The sequence below is a fragment of the Prionailurus viverrinus genome, unplaced genomic scaffold, assembly GCF_022837055.1.
Source record: "Prionailurus viverrinus isolate Anna unplaced genomic scaffold, UM_Priviv_1.0 scaffold_53, whole genome shotgun sequence".
NCBI lineage: Eukaryota > Metazoa > Chordata > Mammalia > Carnivora > Felidae > Prionailurus > Prionailurus viverrinus.
In genome coordinates, this window is record NW_025927616.1 from 55,884 (window position 1) to 74,312 (window position 18,429).

Sequence of the window (18,429 nt, forward strand, 5' to 3'; positions counted from 1 at the left end):
CGCTTTGACCTCTGCTGGAAGGCTTTCATTCCGTTTCTTTTCTTTTACTGGTTATCCTAAGGAAGTTAAGGACAGTAGGATCAGCCTCTTTCTGATACACACTGCTTTATTGGCATTACAGTTCTGGGACTTGATCTTTTAACCCCAGAAAATGACATAGTGTTTGGATTTACCCATATGCATTTATCTTTTTTTTCTTTTTCTTTTTTTTTTTTTTTTTTCCTTCTGACCATTCCTTCGTGTGTATCAACAGTACGATGAATTGTTTTTTAATGCTTCTCCCCTTTAGGGCTTTATGTGGGAGGGTTTCTGCTCTGCACCTGGCATACACCCACCGGTTTGCCTCCCGTGACCTTTTCCTCTAGCTTCTCCTCTCCCCTCTTCAAGTTCTAGCTCCCCTCTTCAAGTTCCGTGCGGATGCGCATAGGACATGCTGGTTTCAGAACTAACTCGCCTCTAGGTGTGTGCTTTCTTACCATTTCCGCCTTGGAACATTTCTCTGGCTTTACAGCTAGCTCTGCCCTACGTTTTAAAAAGCATTTTGAAATCTGTAAGACAGCCTCTCTGGGCGCTCTCCGGCCATCAGGTTTCTGCTGCCAGAACCAGAAGTCCGCCTTGTCCTTGTGCCTGGCTGGAGTGTTTTGCACCGAACCTGGGGGTGGGGGAGGACTTGCATACCCATTCTTAACGAACTAGCAAAGCTCTTTCGTTGAGAATCATAGGAAATAACTCGTGAGCCACCCGCGCACCCTGGAAATGACTGGTTTGAGGGGAATGATGGGGTTTAGGACGCGCTACCCCAAAGTATGGCACCTTGGCATGTTGGATATTTTAAGCTGAAGGAATTTGAGGAATGGCAGGTGCAGGCAGGACTTTCTGACCTTCCCCCGAAACAGGTCACAGACCCTCACGCGAGGGGTGCCCTCCCTGTGCCCAGAGGAGAGGCGCACCCTTCTCTGAGGGTGAGGGATGCCAAGGGGAATTGAATGAACAGTCTTTGCTAAGGTTCCCCAGTTTACTATTCCTAGCTTTTATCTTCCTTTATCTTATCGTGTTTTCCCATGATTGTTTTCGTCATACCCAGTATGAAAAGTTAGGTTTAACCGTTTCTTTGGTCTTAATTTCCTTACAGAGGCTCCTCTGTCACATAAAACTTACGTTTAAAACAAATAATATGCCTTTCTTTGTTAATCTGTCTTTTGTCACAGAGACCCAGCCAAAAATTTAGAAGAGTAGAGAGAAAAGGTATTTTTCCTCCCTTGCAGTTTCTGGTGACCATGAGGGGCTGGCTGGGACCCTGCTCACTCCAGAGTCTGCAGACGGGATCTTGGGAGAACTGGCCAAAGTCCATGAAAGGCTGGAATTCTTGCCGCGGCCAGCTGTCTCACATCTTCGTGTAGTGCCTGGCCTACGCCAGAGAGAAAACGGTAAGTGCTTATCTTTGTCCCTTCTGTTCCAAATTCAGACTAGCAGGGGGAAACGGTTGTAGAAACTAGATGTTTGAATTGTGACTCTTGTGGATTTGATTTTGGGCAGCCATTTGTTGACCCTTTCCCTCCAGGGACTCCCCCACACTCTTGCTGTCCTGGTCCTCCTGTGTGTCTCATCTCTCGCCCTGAAAGCTTGGCGTGGCTTTCCACCACGGGGCGTGCAGGTTATACACTTGTGTGTGTAGGGCTCAGTTGTCGGGCTGGGGTCCCCAGGAGCGTGGCTGGACACAACTGTGAGTTGCACCCCATTTGTGGCTAATCCCACCCCTCCCCCAAACTGGTGCCACCTGTCAGCCGTGTTGTCAGCGTCTCTTCTTGGCTGTTTCTGGCTCTGGATGGTGGGAGGATTCCTCTGCACCCTCGTTGCGAAGCTGGTTGTATCCGTGTCTGAGCCGTAAAAGGCTCATTGGTTTTAAGTCATAAAAGGCTTATTATCAGTTTGGAATCACTTGAAACAGGTGCAGCTTTGGTTTAAAAAAAAAAAAAAAAGTCGGGGTGGGGGCAGTTCATGACTGTCAGGGGTATTTGTTGTCTGTCCTGTCTGAAACCTGGTAAGATATTTTAAAGGAGGTCTTAAAAAAAAATACATGGTCAGAAGTTGCCCTCCTTGGAAGCTGATTTTTTTTTTTTTTTTAAGTCGGCCCTTCTCTCTGATCCTGCTCCTCCCGTGGGAGCTCCTAACCCTTCTCCAGCTCCTGCCCACCGTGTGTCACCAGCATCCTCTATGTCCCTTTGTGTCGGCGCGGTTTTGCCGAGGATAATTTGGAATGTCGTTGGCTTCTTTAGGACACTTAGAATGGCAAACTGCTCCTCTGAGACATCTGTCTGCCTGTGGCTTCTCCTCCTCTGTCTTCCTCTTGCTCCCTTGCTCCTCCATTCAGTCCCCTGGGTCCCTCAACAGGTAACCCCCCCCACCCCGGCCCCTATCTCATCCATCCTTCTGTCCATGCTGCCAGACCTCTTTCCACTCCAGCTCCACAGACACTTGAACTTCAGACTTCCTAGCATTATCAGGCTGAGAAGAAAAAAGGCCAATTGGAAACTGATGTAATATTTTATCTGCTCAGATGCGCAGTGGAGACTGCACTAAACGTCTCTTCAGTCACTTGTGTAAAATGTAGCTTACAGCCCTCATAAGATTACCAGTCAGGGCAAATAAAACTCCTCTAAGCCTTCTCCAAAAATATTAGTCAAAGCATTAGCCCTCATCGTGAGGAGGTAACCCCCAATTTACCCTCTTTGTCACAAACACAATTCAGATAAAAATATAAAATGGATAAAAACCAGTGAGTTTGTTTTATTATGTTTTACGGACACATCGCTAAAATTTTATTTTTTTAAATTTTAGAGAGAGAGTGTGTGTGAGCAGGGGAGAGGGGCAGAGGGAGAGGGAGAGAGAATCTTTTTTTTTTTTTTAATTAAAAAAAATTGTTTTTTTAATTTATTTTTGAGACAGAAAGAGACAGAGCATGAGCAGGGGAGGGGCAGAGAGAGAGCGAGACACAGAATCAGAAGCAGGCTCCAGGCTCTGAGCTGTCAGCACAGAGCCCAACGCAGGGCTCAAACTCATGAACCGTGAGATCATGACCTGAGCTGAAGTCGGATGTTCAACCGACTGAGCCACCCAGGCGCCCTGGGAGAGAGAGAGAATCTTAAGCAGGCCCCAGGCTGAGCCGATGCAGGGCTCTATCCCATGACCCTGGGATCATGACCTGAGCCGAAATCAAGAGTCAGATGCTTACCTGACTGAGCCACCCAGGTACCCCACCGCTAAAATTCTAGAGTGGAAGCTGTGAAATCTTTGTGTTTGTATGCATCTGTAGGTTATGTGTATGTGATATTTTTCTATCTCAGGAAAGTATTACCAGGTTCATTTATACAATCTCTTAAAGGAGGTCTTTTCAAGTTGGCTTGGAGATAAATGAGCACTTACATAAATTCAAGTATTGCTACAACTCTGCTGCAACTCTAAGGAATATAGAAACTGACACAAGCCTTTTATTTTAAAGGTCACATGATCTGGGTTAACCTCTGGTAAATAAAGCTAGCTTTAAGATTGTTAATAAAATCAAAACAGATAAATTTTTAAGGTTGTCAGCCTTAAATATAATGCAGCCATACAGTTTTTTCCTACCTGGGTTTACTGGTCACATGAGCTTATGTTATCTCTACTAAATGCATAGGATTATGAAAATATAAATCCAACCTAAGAGCAAAAGGTACAATCAAAATAAATTGATATATGTCAAGGACAACAGTAAAATAAAAAAAAAAAAAAAAAGAAAGAAAGAAAGACGGGAGACATCAAGTATTTTTCATGCCTGCCTGATTTGTCCACAAGAAAAATCATTTAAAATGATGGATAGTTTTCTTTAATATCTCACAAAATTTTCATGATTGATTCAGGCATACTTGTTAAGAACAAGTGAATTAATGTAAGAGAGGTAAAAGTTTATGAGCTTTTTAAAAACAATCTTGTTGTATAATATGTGTACTTTAAAAAAATTTTTTTTAATGTTTATTTTTGAGAGAGAGAGAGGCAGAGCACAAGTGGGGAAGGGGCAGAGAGAGAGGAAGACACAGAATCGAAAGTAGGCTCCAGGCTCTGAGTGGTCAGCACAGAGCCCGACGTGGGCTTGAACTCAGGAGCCGGGAGATCATGACCTGAGCTGAAGTCGGATGCTTAACCGACTGAACCACCCAGGCTCCCCTGTCCACTTAAAAAGAGTTTCCAAAAATTTTTTGATAACTTGAAACATTAAAGCTATACTAAGTTAAATGATGGATGTTCACTGAATATCTAGACCATTTCCAAATAAGATAAAGCACTGGAATACTAACTGCAGAACATAAATGTATGTACTTTTTGCTTCTTAAATTTTATAGAGAGACAAGAGATATTTATGTGCATCTATTTAGCAAACATGTCCTTTGTCACATCCAAAAGTTGTACTTAGAGGAAGCATATGCCTCTAGAAACTGAAGTAATGAATTCATAGATTTGCTAGTTTACTACAGGATGTTAGCATGTGGCAGACAGCTCATAATTGCCTGCTTCCTAGTTTTCACTGAAAATTAGGGTTACTGAGGGTTAAACATTCTTATAGATTGTGTAAATGAAGCTACTAGAAATAATAAAGACAAAGAAGAAAAGTATGCAAACTATGCAAGGAAAATGTGTTTATGATAAGAAAAAGTATATAAGCTGTAAAGGATATATTTTGTTAGGAGAGAAAGTAATTTGTCCTAATATAGGATATGGCTGGCTGTTCTAGAATAGAAAAATGAAAACTAGGTAGATGCATTTTTTAGAAGTTTGTAGAAGGGTTGAGGAAAAGGGATTTTATTGTGTTGCCAAGCTGCCAAGATTGAATAGCTTTATTTGTAAATTAAAAGAAAAGATGAACCTTAATATCAGAAGTATACTGATGTAAAACTAGAATGGTGAATTTTCTTGGCTTATTGTTGTGCTTTCATTAAGAAATTGTAAAAAGATTTTTTCTTTATGTTTTAAGTAATTTTCCTGGGGAACCAAAATTTTGTTATCAGAATGATTTCCTGGGCTTCATGTTGTGCTTATCAGGTCTTTGGTTACTTAAGAAAACAAAATCTTCTCAATATTAAAACAGCTAAGGGTTTTTTCACAACTATGTTACCTTCTGTATCTGGCTTTAGGAACTTTTGTCATTTTGGTTAAATAGATAATTAAGTATTAGAATGATCTATGGTGCTATTTGATCAAGCATTCAAATCTGTTGACGGTTTTGACCAGTTTTCCAAAATCTAATTCTAGATAAAGTCTTGGTGACTTAAACTGACTTGAGCTTTTAAAGAAAGTCCCTGGAAAATCTCGAAGGATTTGTTTCTCACTTTGTAAAAGAGAGAGATGTTAAACTAATTGGGCTTATTTGCTGTATTAAACTGTGTTGGAAGTATTGTCAAATCAAGTGACGATAAGCTTTCTTTAGGTTATAATGTATGGATATGTACTATTAATATAAATATTTCCGAATTGTATGAAGTTCATGGAAATTCATCAGCACTTTTGATGTTTATGAGGTGTTCAGCATCAGGTTATCAGTCATACTTCTGGTTATTATGTAACTGAAGTACAGTGCCTTGTCAGTTACGTCGGAATGACCTCATCAGACCTTTAACCAGGGCCATTTTACGGTCTTGTGTCGTGTACGGACTGGTGGTGGTGGTGGTGGTGGTGGTGGTGTTTAACTCCTGATCCTTGTCTGAAAGTGTTTACAATCAGCTACAGGCCACAGTGCCCAGTGATGCCCTCCCATGAATGACTTTGAGACCATGCCAGTGGTCTGAGTAATTTTCCAAACTGATGAAGTTTGCGGGTTCCTAAAACTGCTGATCAAAGATCAACCAGAAGAAGAATTAATTACATGAGACTGAACTGCTGAGGAGAGTTATAATTTTTTTTGACAACTTGTTGTTTGAAACATTGCTCATTCTTTAATATTTGGTTTTTCTCTTAAACTGTCTGTTACTTATAGCAGTTTGGTAAAGTATACTTTTGTGAACGGAGATGAAACAATGACTTTTTCTCCCTCCCTTTTTCTCCCTCCCTCCCTCCCTGGTCCTTCCAGAACCCCGGGACTCTTACTGCCTTTTTATTTTCATGGCAATATCGTTATTTGCATAGGTCCTACAAGAATCTCTTTTCCTTGTAATAGGATGTCATTGAAAGCTTTGGTGATATTACCGATGTTGACTCGACTGTCATATTTGAGAATGATGTGTACAATTAGATGTGACCGGACGGTTTTAAGGAACTAAGATGGTCTTTATAGAGCGGTGGTAATGAAACTCTCTTGGGGGAAAAACTGGCCTGGTATCTGGCTTACAGGTTTCCCAGCCTTATAAGTGGGTAAGGAATGTCGCTTCCTGGGAGGCCCAGGAACCTTAAAATATTTTGGGACCCTTAGGAAGAGAGGAATTCAGCCAAATCTATAGGTGCTGAAGGCAAAATACAGTGGCAGTTTCCTGGCTTGGCTTCCCAGCCATGAGAAACTTTGGAAGCCGAGAGTCCTTAAAAGTTGCAGCAAAGCAAACTTAAAAATCTCAGTCACTTTGACCACAGAACACAAATGGTGTAGCTGCACTTGTGTAAATAATCAGGCCACTTATTGAGGCTAGGCTTATTTTGCAAACAAATACTTTCTTACCTTTGATAGAAATGGGAGTGACTAAAGAGAGAAAAATAGTATTTCAGGAGCTAACTGTAGTCGATTGAGTTGAAGGTTTTCATTAGGAAATTGTAAACTTTCTTAAAGTATCTGTCTATAGAGTGGGCTGGATCCTGAGTTCTTCTGGTTTTCTGAGTACCTGGCTGTAAGACTCCAAATTAACATTTCTAATTTTTTCCCTACCCTTTCGCTTTGGGACCATTCAGAACTAAAACTGTCCTTTTCTTGAACCCTGCAAGCTGAGGCTAGCTGACCTGATGTGACCCAGCAGGTCATGTGTGAGCTCCCTTCCTGCCTGTAGCTGTGTGAGCCACTCGGGAAGTTCATGGGGTCACCTGATGGCCTCACACAGACGTTCGAACTGCAAAGCCGGAGGATCTGTTGCAATGTCGCCCCTGTCCTCACTCCACCGTCTGAAAGATGCTTTGAGCCGAGCAGGTAGAATCTTACCTGACTGCCTTCTGGACTCAGAAACTGAGTTGATAGTTTGTTCTAACCATCTTTGTTTTCCTCCTGCTTCTAGGGAAACGTCCCTTCTTAAAGGCCTGATTGTTCACACCATACAGAGACCTAATGGGGGGGGGGGGGGGGACCTACTCACACCTGCACTACCACCTCCTGAAACGAGACGCTGTTCACTGGGTCACTAGGTTAGAGGACAGTCCACCGGCTCGGTGTGTGGACTGTGAAACCTGCTGGGAAAGTTCCACACGGGAGAATGACGGGCTTCAGGACGTGCTACCCCAGAATATGGCCCTTTGGCACGTTGAATTTTATAAACGGAAGGAATTCGAGAAATGGCACGTGCAGGGAGGACTGCTTGACCTTCCCTGAAGCGGGTCTAGACCCTCAAATGGGAGGTGCCCTCCCTGTGCCGGAGGAAAGGAGTACCCTTCTCTCCAAAGAGGAGGGACGCTGAGAAGACTGTTTCCCCATTTACCCCTCTCGGCTCACATTCCTTTTTGTCCTGTTGCATTTTTTTTTTTCATTTTCTCTTTACTTTTGATCAAACCTAGTATAAAAATTTAGTGTAACTATTTCTTTGGTCTTCATTTCCTTATGAAGCTTCCTGTATCACGTAAAGTTTGGATGAAGTAGATTTGTGTGCTTTCTTTCGTGAATTTGTCTTATAGAGGCCCGTCTGAGAACTTAGAGAGGTAAAAGGGAAATGGATTTTCTCCCCCATAAGACCCACCAGGTGACTTCCAAAAAACTTTTGAATACTCCCCTTTCCGGAGGCTTTTTTTTTTTTAATGTTTGATTTATTCTTGAGAGAGAGAGAGAGAGACAGAGCATGAGCAAGGGAGGGACAGAGAAAGAGAGGGACACAGAATCCGAAGCAGCCTCCAGGCTCTGAGCTGTCAACACAGAGCCCGACATGGGGCTCGAACTCACGAGCCATGAGATCATGACCTGAGCCGAAGTCCGATGCTCAGCCTACTGAGCCACGCAGGTGCCCCGCCCCCCTTTTGTAATTTATTTATTATTTTACATCCAAGTTAGCATATGGTGCAACAATGATTTCAGGAGTAGATTCCTTAGTGCCCCTCCCCCCTCCCACAACCCCTCCAGCAACCCTCAGTTTGTTCTCCATATTTATGAGCCTCTTTTGTTTTGTCCCCGTACCTGTTTTTATATTATTTTTGTTTCCCTTCCCTTATGTTCACCTGTTTTGTCTCTTAAAGTCCTCATGTGAGTGAAGTCATATTATTTTTGTCTTTCTCTGACTAATTTCACTTAGCATAATACCCTCCAGTTCCATCCACATAGTTGCAGATGGCAAGATTTCGTTCTTTTTGATTGCCGAGTAATACTCCATTGTATATATGTACCACATTTTCTTTATCCATTCATCTGTTGATGGACATTTGGGCTCTTTCCATACTTTGGCTGTTGTTGATAGTGCTGCTATAAACATTGGGGTGCATGTGTCCCTGTATCCCTTGGGTAAATACCTAGTAGTGCAGTTGCTGGGTCATAGGGTAGTTCTATTTTTAATTTTTTGTGGAACCTCCATACTGTTTTCCAGAGTGGCTACCCCAGTTTGCATTCTGTCTGGAGGCTCACTTTGACTATACTTTTAAGGAAGAAAGAAAAGTCTGAAAACAGATTTCTTTTTAACATTTATTTATTTTGAAGGGGGGAGGGGCAGAGAGAGAGGAGAGAGAGGGAATCCTAAGCAGGCCCCACACTGTCAGTGTGGAGCCTGACACGGGGCTCAGTCCCATGAAATCATGAGATCATGAGCTGAGCTGAAACCAAGAATCGTATGTTGAACTGAGTGAGCCACCCAGGCGACCCCAAAAGGATGAACATTAAGTAAGTCCTTCTGGACTGTCTACCTTTTTGTTGAGGGACATTTCACGGACTCTGGTCCTGGGTTAACAGTATTTAATAGTGGGGTGTCCCCCCCCCCCACTAGGCTGTAGGACCATTTTTCTACATTTGCAAACTGTGAGCGGGGGCCCGGGGGGAGGGGGAGGATTGGCCCGAGGAGGGGTTGGAGGACGGGCTCAGGCTGGGGTCTTGCTGGGCCTTGTTCTGGAGAGCTGACGCCCCTTTCGCTGCTCCCTGCTTTCCTCGGGTGGACACGGCTCCGCCACGACCCACACTACGGTATGAAGCATGGAATTCACTTCACGTGCCCCAGGTGGGCTCTGAATCCACCTGACGGCATCCAGATTCGTGTTTCCTCCGCGACTGTGGGTGCGGTGGAAGTGGAGCCAGACGACGTGGGCCTGACTCTTGGCCTGTCCTCTGATTTGTGGCTCTCTGAGCAAGTAGTTCTCAATCTTAGTGAAGGGATTCCTCCTGCCGGTGGCTGTCGCAGCGAGGCCTGAAGGCGAGGCCGAAGGAGCCACAGAGCTGTGCGTGGCAGGCGCGAGGCTCGGAGGCGGGCGGGCGGTGTGCCGCGGTGCCCTTAACGCCGGTCCTGAGCGGGACCTTTTGTTACACGCGCTTATCTCCTTTTGTTCATTTCGGAGTTTAAGAACTTTTAATCATTTTCTTGCTGTTCAACCCTTGTCCTCGGAAGTTGGGGTATTTCTTCTCCATCCGAGAAAAGACTGTGAACAAAGCATGGCACCCTACCCTGTAGCGGGATGGATAGGCTAACTCTCGGGGGCTCATCGCTGCAGGAAGAGGCCGGAGGCTCGCTCTGGGCTCTCTGAGTTCTCTATCTGCCTCCAATGAAAAGGAATGAGGTAATAGATGGGAATCTGGAGGACGCAGATGCGGAAACGAGGGATGTGGGGGTAGCAGTTGGGCAAACAGGAATGCAGACTTGGCGGTTGAATGGCGAATTCAGAAAAGGAGTTTGGTCTGTGTCCAAGGAAAGATAACGTAGACGTGATGGGGTGCGTGGGCCTCTCCGTTGAGACGTCTTGTCAGAGCCAGTAGCGTACCCCTGACGTGTCCTGCAGGCCGCCTGCTTTCCAGATGCTACGCTGTTTGTGTCGCGTACGTAAGTCCACATTCATATACGCAGAGATGGTAGTTAGGACTTTATGGTTGAAGATAATGCCCGTATCCTTCTCTTTAATAAGCAAAGTATATCCTTCAGGTTCGTTTTTCTGAAAGTATTTGACTCTTCTCTTGGTAAGATTACATATGAGTTACTGATACTGGGCAAGTTACTCAATTCCTCCCCCACCCTTTTTTTTTTTAAGTTTATTCATTTTGGGAGAGAGAGCATAAGCAGGGGAGGGACAGAGAGAGGGAGAGAGAGAATCCCAAGCAGGCTCTGTGCTGTCAACGCAAAGCCTCATGCAGGGGCTCGAACTCATAAACTGTGAGGCCATGACCCAAGCTGAAATCAAGAGTCAGACGCTCCCTGACTGAGCCACCCAGGTGCCCCCGAGTTACTCAACTTCTGGTGAATGTTCACTGTTTTTTTATCAGCGCCAAAAATAAAATGTTGCGGGGTTGTTGAGATGAAAAATCATATGTTAAAGTACTGGGTACTGGGGCGCCTGGGTGGCTCAGTCGGTTGAGCGTATGACTTCAGCTCAGGTTATGATCTCATCGTCCATGGGTTTGAGCCCCGCGTCGAGCTCTGTGCTGACAGCTCAGAGGCTGCTTCCCTGCTTCCCTGTCTCTCTCTCTCTCTCTCTCTCTCTCTCTGCCCCTCCTCCACTCATGCTCTGTCTCTGTCTCTCAAAAATTAATAAACATTAAAAAAAATTAAAAAAAGTGCTGGGTACAGTGGCAGCATTAACAGGAACCAGTTAATGGTGGTTAATTTTTATCTAGGTTAATTTTATCTAATTAATTTTTATCTAGGTAAAAGTGTTCATGTGTAGCTATTTGTGTGTCATTGAGAATAAGTTCCTTTGATATGAGCATTCCACATTCCCATCTTGTGGGTTTCAGTGTTGGTTTTTAGGCTAAATATCTGTTATGCTCTTTCATAGATAGATTTCTGAGAGTGCAGACACTGCATTCTGCTGGGTTGTACACCCGTTGTCAGAAGCAGCTTCACGGAACAAAAGGTGATTTCAGATTTTGAAAGGGTCACTTATTCTTTAATTTTACTTGGGTTATATTTGGATCCTTGACCAAGGTATTGAATAATCTTCTCAAACCCAGTTGGAGTCATCAGGACCATGAGATACACCGGTCGTGCTGTATTCTCCCTGTACCGGAGTCATCGTCTCCTCCCTCCACCATTGGTAATACAACTGAAGTGAGCTTTCCAGCTCTGATCACCACTGCTGCGCTCAATGAAATGGACGGTGGGAATAAGTTGTTGCCTTGCAAACATTTAAAAACTTGTTCTGTACTTCAAAAATCTGTTTCATTTTCAGTAAATGTACTGAAGTGGTAATGTCTGAGCAGACTTTCAGATCCACTTGGGACCAGAACTTTGTTCTCATGTGGAAGGAAAAATTTCTTAAACCATTTAACACATGGGAATGACTAATGACAACAAGACAAAGCTTGCCTTCCCTGGAAGATGGAACAGCATAGTGGAAAGAGCCCAGGGATGGAAACCAATGTACGACCTCTACCTGCCCTTGTTTTCACTAACTGGCTGGAGGAACCTAAAAGCAACACTTTTGATTTCTCAGTTTTTGTTATTATTAGTGTAAAATGAGGGATTTGGAATTAAATACTGAGAGCGCCTTCCATACCTGGATAGATGTGGATAGATGTTTATTACAGGGATTGGCTCACGCGGTTATACAGGTCGAGAAGTCCCACAAGCTGCCGTCTGTAAACCGTAACCAGGGCCGTTGATAGTGTCCTCAAGTCTAAGTCTGAAGGCCTGGGGATCAGGGAGGATGTTGATGGTTAAGTCCTCAAAGGAGTCCAGAGGCCTGGGGACCGGGAGCGCCAGCGTCTGAAGGCAGGCAGATGGATGACCTAGATCAAACACAGGGTGAATTCACCCTTCCTCTGCCTTTCTGTTCTGTTCAGGCTCTCAAAGGATTGATAATGCCCACCCACATCGGCAAAAAGAAAACAGAAAAGACCACAGTCTTGTTTTACTCAGTTCACCGATTCAAATGCTCTTCCAGAAATGCCGTCACTGACATGCCCAGAAATAAGGTTTTGCCAGCTGTCTGAACATCTCTTAGTCCCCTGAACCTGACACACAAAATTAGCCATCACAAGTCCACCCCTTGTCAACTTGGCACTTGTACGCATCTCCTCAGAGATATTTGGTGTTGCTGTGTTTGTGCGTATTAATACATGTGAGCAAAGAATTTCGCTTCATATGGACATTGGCTTTATGTATGTAGACATGTAAACACAATTATAACAAGATCAGGAAATACTCATGACCATTGCAGACTTATTTCTGTACTTGGTCACGTGGTCATAGCTGATATTTATACCCTTCTTCTATTGCCCATTCTGTGTACCCTTCAGCAAGCGCCTCAGCTCGTTGTGGTTCTTTACCTAATGGAGTGGCCCAAACCTTCATTCCTGAAGGATCTGGAGTGTTAGTAGTGCCACCTGGATTGCGTTGTAGTTTTCCATTGATCTTAATTACGGCACTACTAAGGGATAGCCTAGGGGATGTCCTGTATGCCAGACATGCTTTTACCTCCATTGTGGGTAGTAGTCCCTTTTCTCCTAGAGAGTGTGGATCAGTCACCCTAGCCAACACCACAGCTCCCTTCCTTGCCCAAAGGAAAGGGACCCAGAGTGGCCAAGTGGCAGTCTTAATTCCCAGTTCAACAAACCGTGTCTATGGGTGCATGGTATTTCTCCCTTTAGAACTAGGTCCTCTAGGTCAGCAGAGCATAAAGTCATGAGAACAGGAAACAAAAAGTATGCTAGTAAGTCAGTAGGGGTAATAGTGGTATTGTGTCCATTTCTACCTGTGGATTCCTGGACCCCCGCACCATGAATCCTGGCATCAGGGTAGGGATCCCGATTATTGGATGCTGATTCAGAATGTGGACAGTCTTCTGGTGACCCTTGTCAGCACCCTGCACGGTGTTGCCAGTACCTAGCTGGCCCTGTAACCAAGTCTTCAAAACGCCATTCCACTGTTGTAGCGGAAAGCTAGCGCCTTCAGGATGGTGTGGAACTTGGGAAGACCTGTGAATTCCAAGAACGTGGGCCCATCGGTGGCATTTCTTTTGCCATGACGTGAGTTCCCTGATCAAAAGCAATGCTGTGTGGAATACCATGACAATGGATAAGGTATTTTATAAGTCCACAGATGGTAGTTTTGGCAGAAGCGTTGTGTTTAAGGAGGGCAAGTCAATATCCAGGGTGTTTATCCCAGGAGGGTGTGGATTTGTAAACTGGCGTCAGTCCGGGAATCGACTGGGGGACCGTGGCTCTGTTTGTTGTTAGTTTTTCAAAGATAACCACTGTTTATATAGAGGAAAAAAGAATTGTGTGTATGGGTACACAGAGACATGTAAAATTGATTCTGCTTTATTTCCTGCTTTTCTTATTTAATATGTTGTAAAAATTTTTTCTGTGCTGAGTCAGAGGGTGCTGTTTATTCTCCAACATCCACTTTCCATTCGCCCTTTACTAATAGAATCCTTTTTTTTTTTTAAATGATTGTCAGCAATTTTTACTTTTTATTTTTATTTTTGGTGAAAAAACTCCTCTACTTTACTGTTTTTTTTTTTTTTTTTAATTTAAATCCAAGTTAGTTAACATATGGTGTAATGATGGTTTCAGGAATAGAATTTAGTGATTCATCACTTACATACAACACCCAGTGCTCATCCCGTGCCCTCCTTAATGCCCATCCCCCATTTAGTCCTTCCCACCCCACCAGCAACCCTCAGTTTGTTCTCTGTATTTAAGAGTCTCTTACAGTTTGTCCCCCTCCCTGTTTTTATCTTATTTTTGCTTCCCTTCCCCTATGTTCATCTGTCTTGTGTCTTAAATTCCACATGTGAGTGAAGTCCTAGGATATTTGTCTTTCTGACTGACTTCACTTAGCGCAACATACTCTAGTTCCATCCACGTTGTTGAAAATAGCAAGATTTCATTCTTTTTGATCGACCGTGGCTCTGTTTTCGTGTTTTGACTTACACTTTTGTTCACTCGACCTAGATCTTTTTGGCTTAAACAGATCAGGTAGAATTTGTATGTATTTCACTTCTAGCACCCCATAGTTAAGTGGCCAGTGCCGTAGGTCTGTGTGGATCTTGCCGTTCTGTTGGCTGTTTTGGCTGCTGTCCCTTGTGGTACCTACACCAGCCACACCCCCTTGTCTTTGGCTGCTGACTGAGAACTACCACTGGCAGCTGCCTCTCTGGGATCCAATTACTTCCATTGCGTTTAGGTTTTCCAGTTGAGGTGGTTGTGGTTCCCGGTGCAAGGAAGGACTGGCCAAAGGAGGAGAGCAATTAATGGAGCTCTTCAAGGATGCTGGGGCCCTCCCTCACGAATTTATTTCTCCAAGTATTGGTGAAAATTATGCCTTCTGGATCCACCCACACTGAGTGAGCTATCTTAAATGACATTCCCACTCTAACATTCCAATCTCCTTAAGCCTTTGAATTCCTTCCTTTGCATTAAACCAGGGGAGGTTGGGCATTTCCAGTCTGCTCACAGCAGGTTATCTTTTGATCCACCTTTCAGGTCAACTGGCCCTTGGAGCCTTTCTGACTCCCTGAGCTGCAACATTAAAAGCAGAATTTCTTTGTGAGCCCATATCAATAAATTCAGCCTGATCCAACCCTCGGTTTCTTAAATTTCCATTTTCACACATGTTCCCTGGATTTCTGTTTGTATAAATGAGAAAACCCAAGTAGTTGTTTTAAAATGTAGCACACTTCCTCTTGAGTCATACTTTGTACCTCACCTTTAGGGATCTGTTGGGCCTGGAGTCTAGTTGTAGGTCTAGAAACAAAGAGGTGGTGATGGGGAGTCCTGAGGAGAATCAGCATTGTCTTGCATGACAGCTGCCTCTGGGGATTAGGCGATGAGTTAATCTCCTCACACGGAGGTGGGAAGGTCCACACTGCTGTGGGTGGGGAAGCCACTGCTTCGGACACCCAAGACCGTTTGGTTAGATCCGATCCAGTTGTGCTGTATTTCGCAAGAAATGTTAAAGTATATATGTATTCCTCTTGTCACTTAGCATGATATAGTAGAATTAGGAAATAGAGACAGAATATACAGTTGAGCCCTAGCTGAATACTTATTAGCCGTGGGGCCTTTGGCAGATAGCTCTCTCAATTCCCTCGTTTAAAGCGTAGCTATGATAGTCCCTACCTGTGACCATGATTGCTAAGTGAACCTTAGTAGCCGTTGTTCTCCCCTTTGAGAATAGACTTCTCAGTCCGGTGTTAGCTAGCCCACGGGCACCCAGGTCTAGCTGCCTTCCCCTGCGAGTCGCACCTGGATAGGGCCCTGTGACTAGGTTTGGGGCATTGGGATTTGAAAGGCAGAACTGTGGGCAACTTTTGGGTTCTCTTAAGGACTTATTTGCCCTGGATGCCCTCATTTCCTGTTTCTCTTTGGCTGGGAAATGGCAAGAATTGAAGCAGAAGTCTTGGATCCAGCGACAGGCACGATGGAGGAAGACAACGGAACCGGCTGTCTGCCCCAGGCTCCTTGGAGCAGAGCTGCTCACTCCTTCGCTTTTGAACCGTTACGTGAGAGAGAAAGAAACCTGTCTTATTTAAGCCCCTGCATTTCTACATGTCTTTGTTACAGGTCCTTGCATTCCGCCTGGTGGCCCTAACGAAACACCACCTTAAAGAGTCGTAGGGTACCTACTGAATGTCAGAAAATATTTGCAAATCATATACGTGATAAGGGACTAATATCCAAATATATAAAGAACTTCTGCAACCCAATGGCAAAAAGCAGTGTGATTGGAAAATGGGCAGAGGGGCTGAAAAGACATTTTTCCAAAGAAGACCTCATCCAGATGGCCCACAGGTGCTTGAAAAGATGCTCAACGTCACTCATCATCAGGGATGCAAATCAAAACCACAATGAGGTACCACCTCACACCTGTTAGCTTGGCCGTCCTCCAGAAGACAAGCGGTAAGTTGGTGAGGATGTGGAGAAAAGGGAACCCTCATGCGCTGTTGGTGGGACTGTAGGTTTTTTCATGTTTCTACACATAAGTGTTACTTTTTTTTTAATGTATTATTGGGGGGGGGGGGGGGCTGTAAATTTGTGCTGCCACTGTGGAAAAGTGTGAAAAAGTAAGGAAGTTCCTCAAAAGATTGAAAATAGAGCTGCTGTACAATCTAGCAATTCCACTTCTGGGTATTTATCTGAAGAAAATGAAAGCACTAATTCAAAAGGTATCTGTACCCCCATGTTCGTCGCAGCGTTATTTATAGTGGCCAAGATGTAGAAGCAACCTAAGTGTCCATCGATGGATAAGTAAAGAAAATACGATTCTGTGTGCGTGTGTGTATAAAAACTGCTCAGCCATAGAAATGAAATCTTGCCATTTGCGACAACACTAACAGATGCTGAGAGCATCGTGCTAAGTGGAATAAGTCCGACAGAAAAAGACAAATACCATACGATCTCACATGTGGAATCTAAAAATGAAAACCTGAGCTCATGGATATAGGGACCACACCGGTGGTCGTCTGAGGCCGGGGGTGAGGGTGGGCAAAATGGGTGAAGGGGGTCAAAAGATATAAATTTCCGGTTATTAGTAAGTCATGGGATGTAATGTGGGGCATGGTGATGATAGCTAATGATCCCTGCGTTGCGTATTGGAAAGTACTTAGGAGACTGGGTCGGTCCTCTTAAAAAAAGAATTTTGTCACTCTGGGGTATTGGAAGTTGACTGGGCTTAATTGTCGTGGTGATCATTTTGCAGTATATACAAGTATCACATCATTGTGTCGTTCACCTGAAACTAATACCAGGTATACTTCAGTAGAAGAAACACTTGTGAAAACTAGAGATGAGAAATGTCCTGGTTTAGTATATAACACATAGCAAGTGCTGTTAGTGTTACCTACTGTTAAATAGTTACTTTCTACCTGTTGTGGGTGGGGCGCAATGCTAAATCAAAGGTCATAAAAATGGTTTCTGTTGTTAGTGGATTTAAGAATATTAAGAGGAAGGATTATTTCAATTAAAAATGTATGTAAAATAGCTAATAGCAACTAGTGACAGAACAAAACTTGTAACGTTCATAATCGTAACAGAAATATACTTTATCTGGAATGAAACAATAAGACGTGGGCAAGAGGACCCATATGAGAAAAACTTACAATTTAAGACATAAAAGACTGTAGAAACGTATGGAGAGATATTTTGTGTTACTTAATGTTATAAAAGGTTTCTCACAAAGGTTTAGAGGTTTAATGTTAAAAGGTCAAACAATGAAGTCAAGCCTATAAAATAGATGTGGGTCCTCGCCTACCCTTTTTCGCCACTATCTTGGTATCTGCAGAGGCGGCTGGTTTGAATTCTTTCAGCGGTTTCTTCTGATACTTACCTCTGTATTTTTGTTTTATCTCTTCTCTTTCTCTGTCTAGAGAGTGTTCACAGGTGTGTGTGTATGCGCACAAGTAGGGGAGGGGCAGAGAAAGAGGAAGAGAGAATCCCAAGCAGGCTCTGGGCTCAAGCCCACAAACCGAGAGATCATGACCTGAGCTGAAATCAAGAGTGGGATGCTTAACCCCCTGAGCCCCCCAGGCGCCCCTCAATATTATTTATGATGCCATTTCTTATTTTTTTTTACTTGTCTCTTCACTTTTTAATGAGGTGAATGAAGATTTGCTCTTTTATACCTCGCTTCTCAATTATTTGCCTCTTCCCCTCAACATTGCTCCCCTGTAACAGGTACACGATTTTTCGTTGGTCAGTGACTTCATTATTATAATTGCGTATTATCTGTAGCTGAGACACAAAGTGATTGTGATTATATTCACTTTTCCCCATAACTTGTTTTTCTTGGAGTTTAATTTTCCTGTGCTGTCTTTTTAATGATTTATTCTACCCTTTCTCTTTTCTAGAATTTCTGTAGTCTGATATTGGATCTCCTGGATTTTGGTCTTCTAATTTTCTTTTTTCTGTCTTTCTCTCTTCCTGGTGTCTGGGAGATTCCCTCTGCTTTATCTTCCAGTCTTACTATTGTATATATATTTAATTTCCTGCTCCCATTTTAAAATTCTAAAAGCTTTTTCTTATTGAGTAAACATCCCTTTCAATAGGCCCCATTACTGTTTTATGGATATACTTTCAACTCTCTGAAGATGCAGATTTCAGTTAAAAATAACAACCCAACAATTTCTTTGGGTAGTGATTACTTCTTTTTCATT

The 18,429-nt window shown here is 43.5% G+C and overlaps 1 protein-coding gene across 7 annotated transcripts in view; it reads left to right on the forward strand.

Moving 5' to 3' along the window:
- Positions 1–18,429, forward strand: part of DISP1 (dispatched RND transporter family member 1) — a 179,545-nt gene that overhangs the window by 20,463 nt on the left and 140,653 nt on the right. For 6 of the 7 annotated variants that reach the window (XM_047848104.1, XM_047848107.1, XM_047848106.1 and 3 more), the window contains one exon: positions 1,266–1,427. The exons of the other annotated variant lie outside the window; for it this stretch is intronic. The gene's annotated coding sequence lies outside the window, so the exon portion shown is untranslated. The remainder of the gene's footprint in view (positions 1–1,265; positions 1,428–18,429) is intronic. 7 annotated transcript variants of the gene reach the window in all.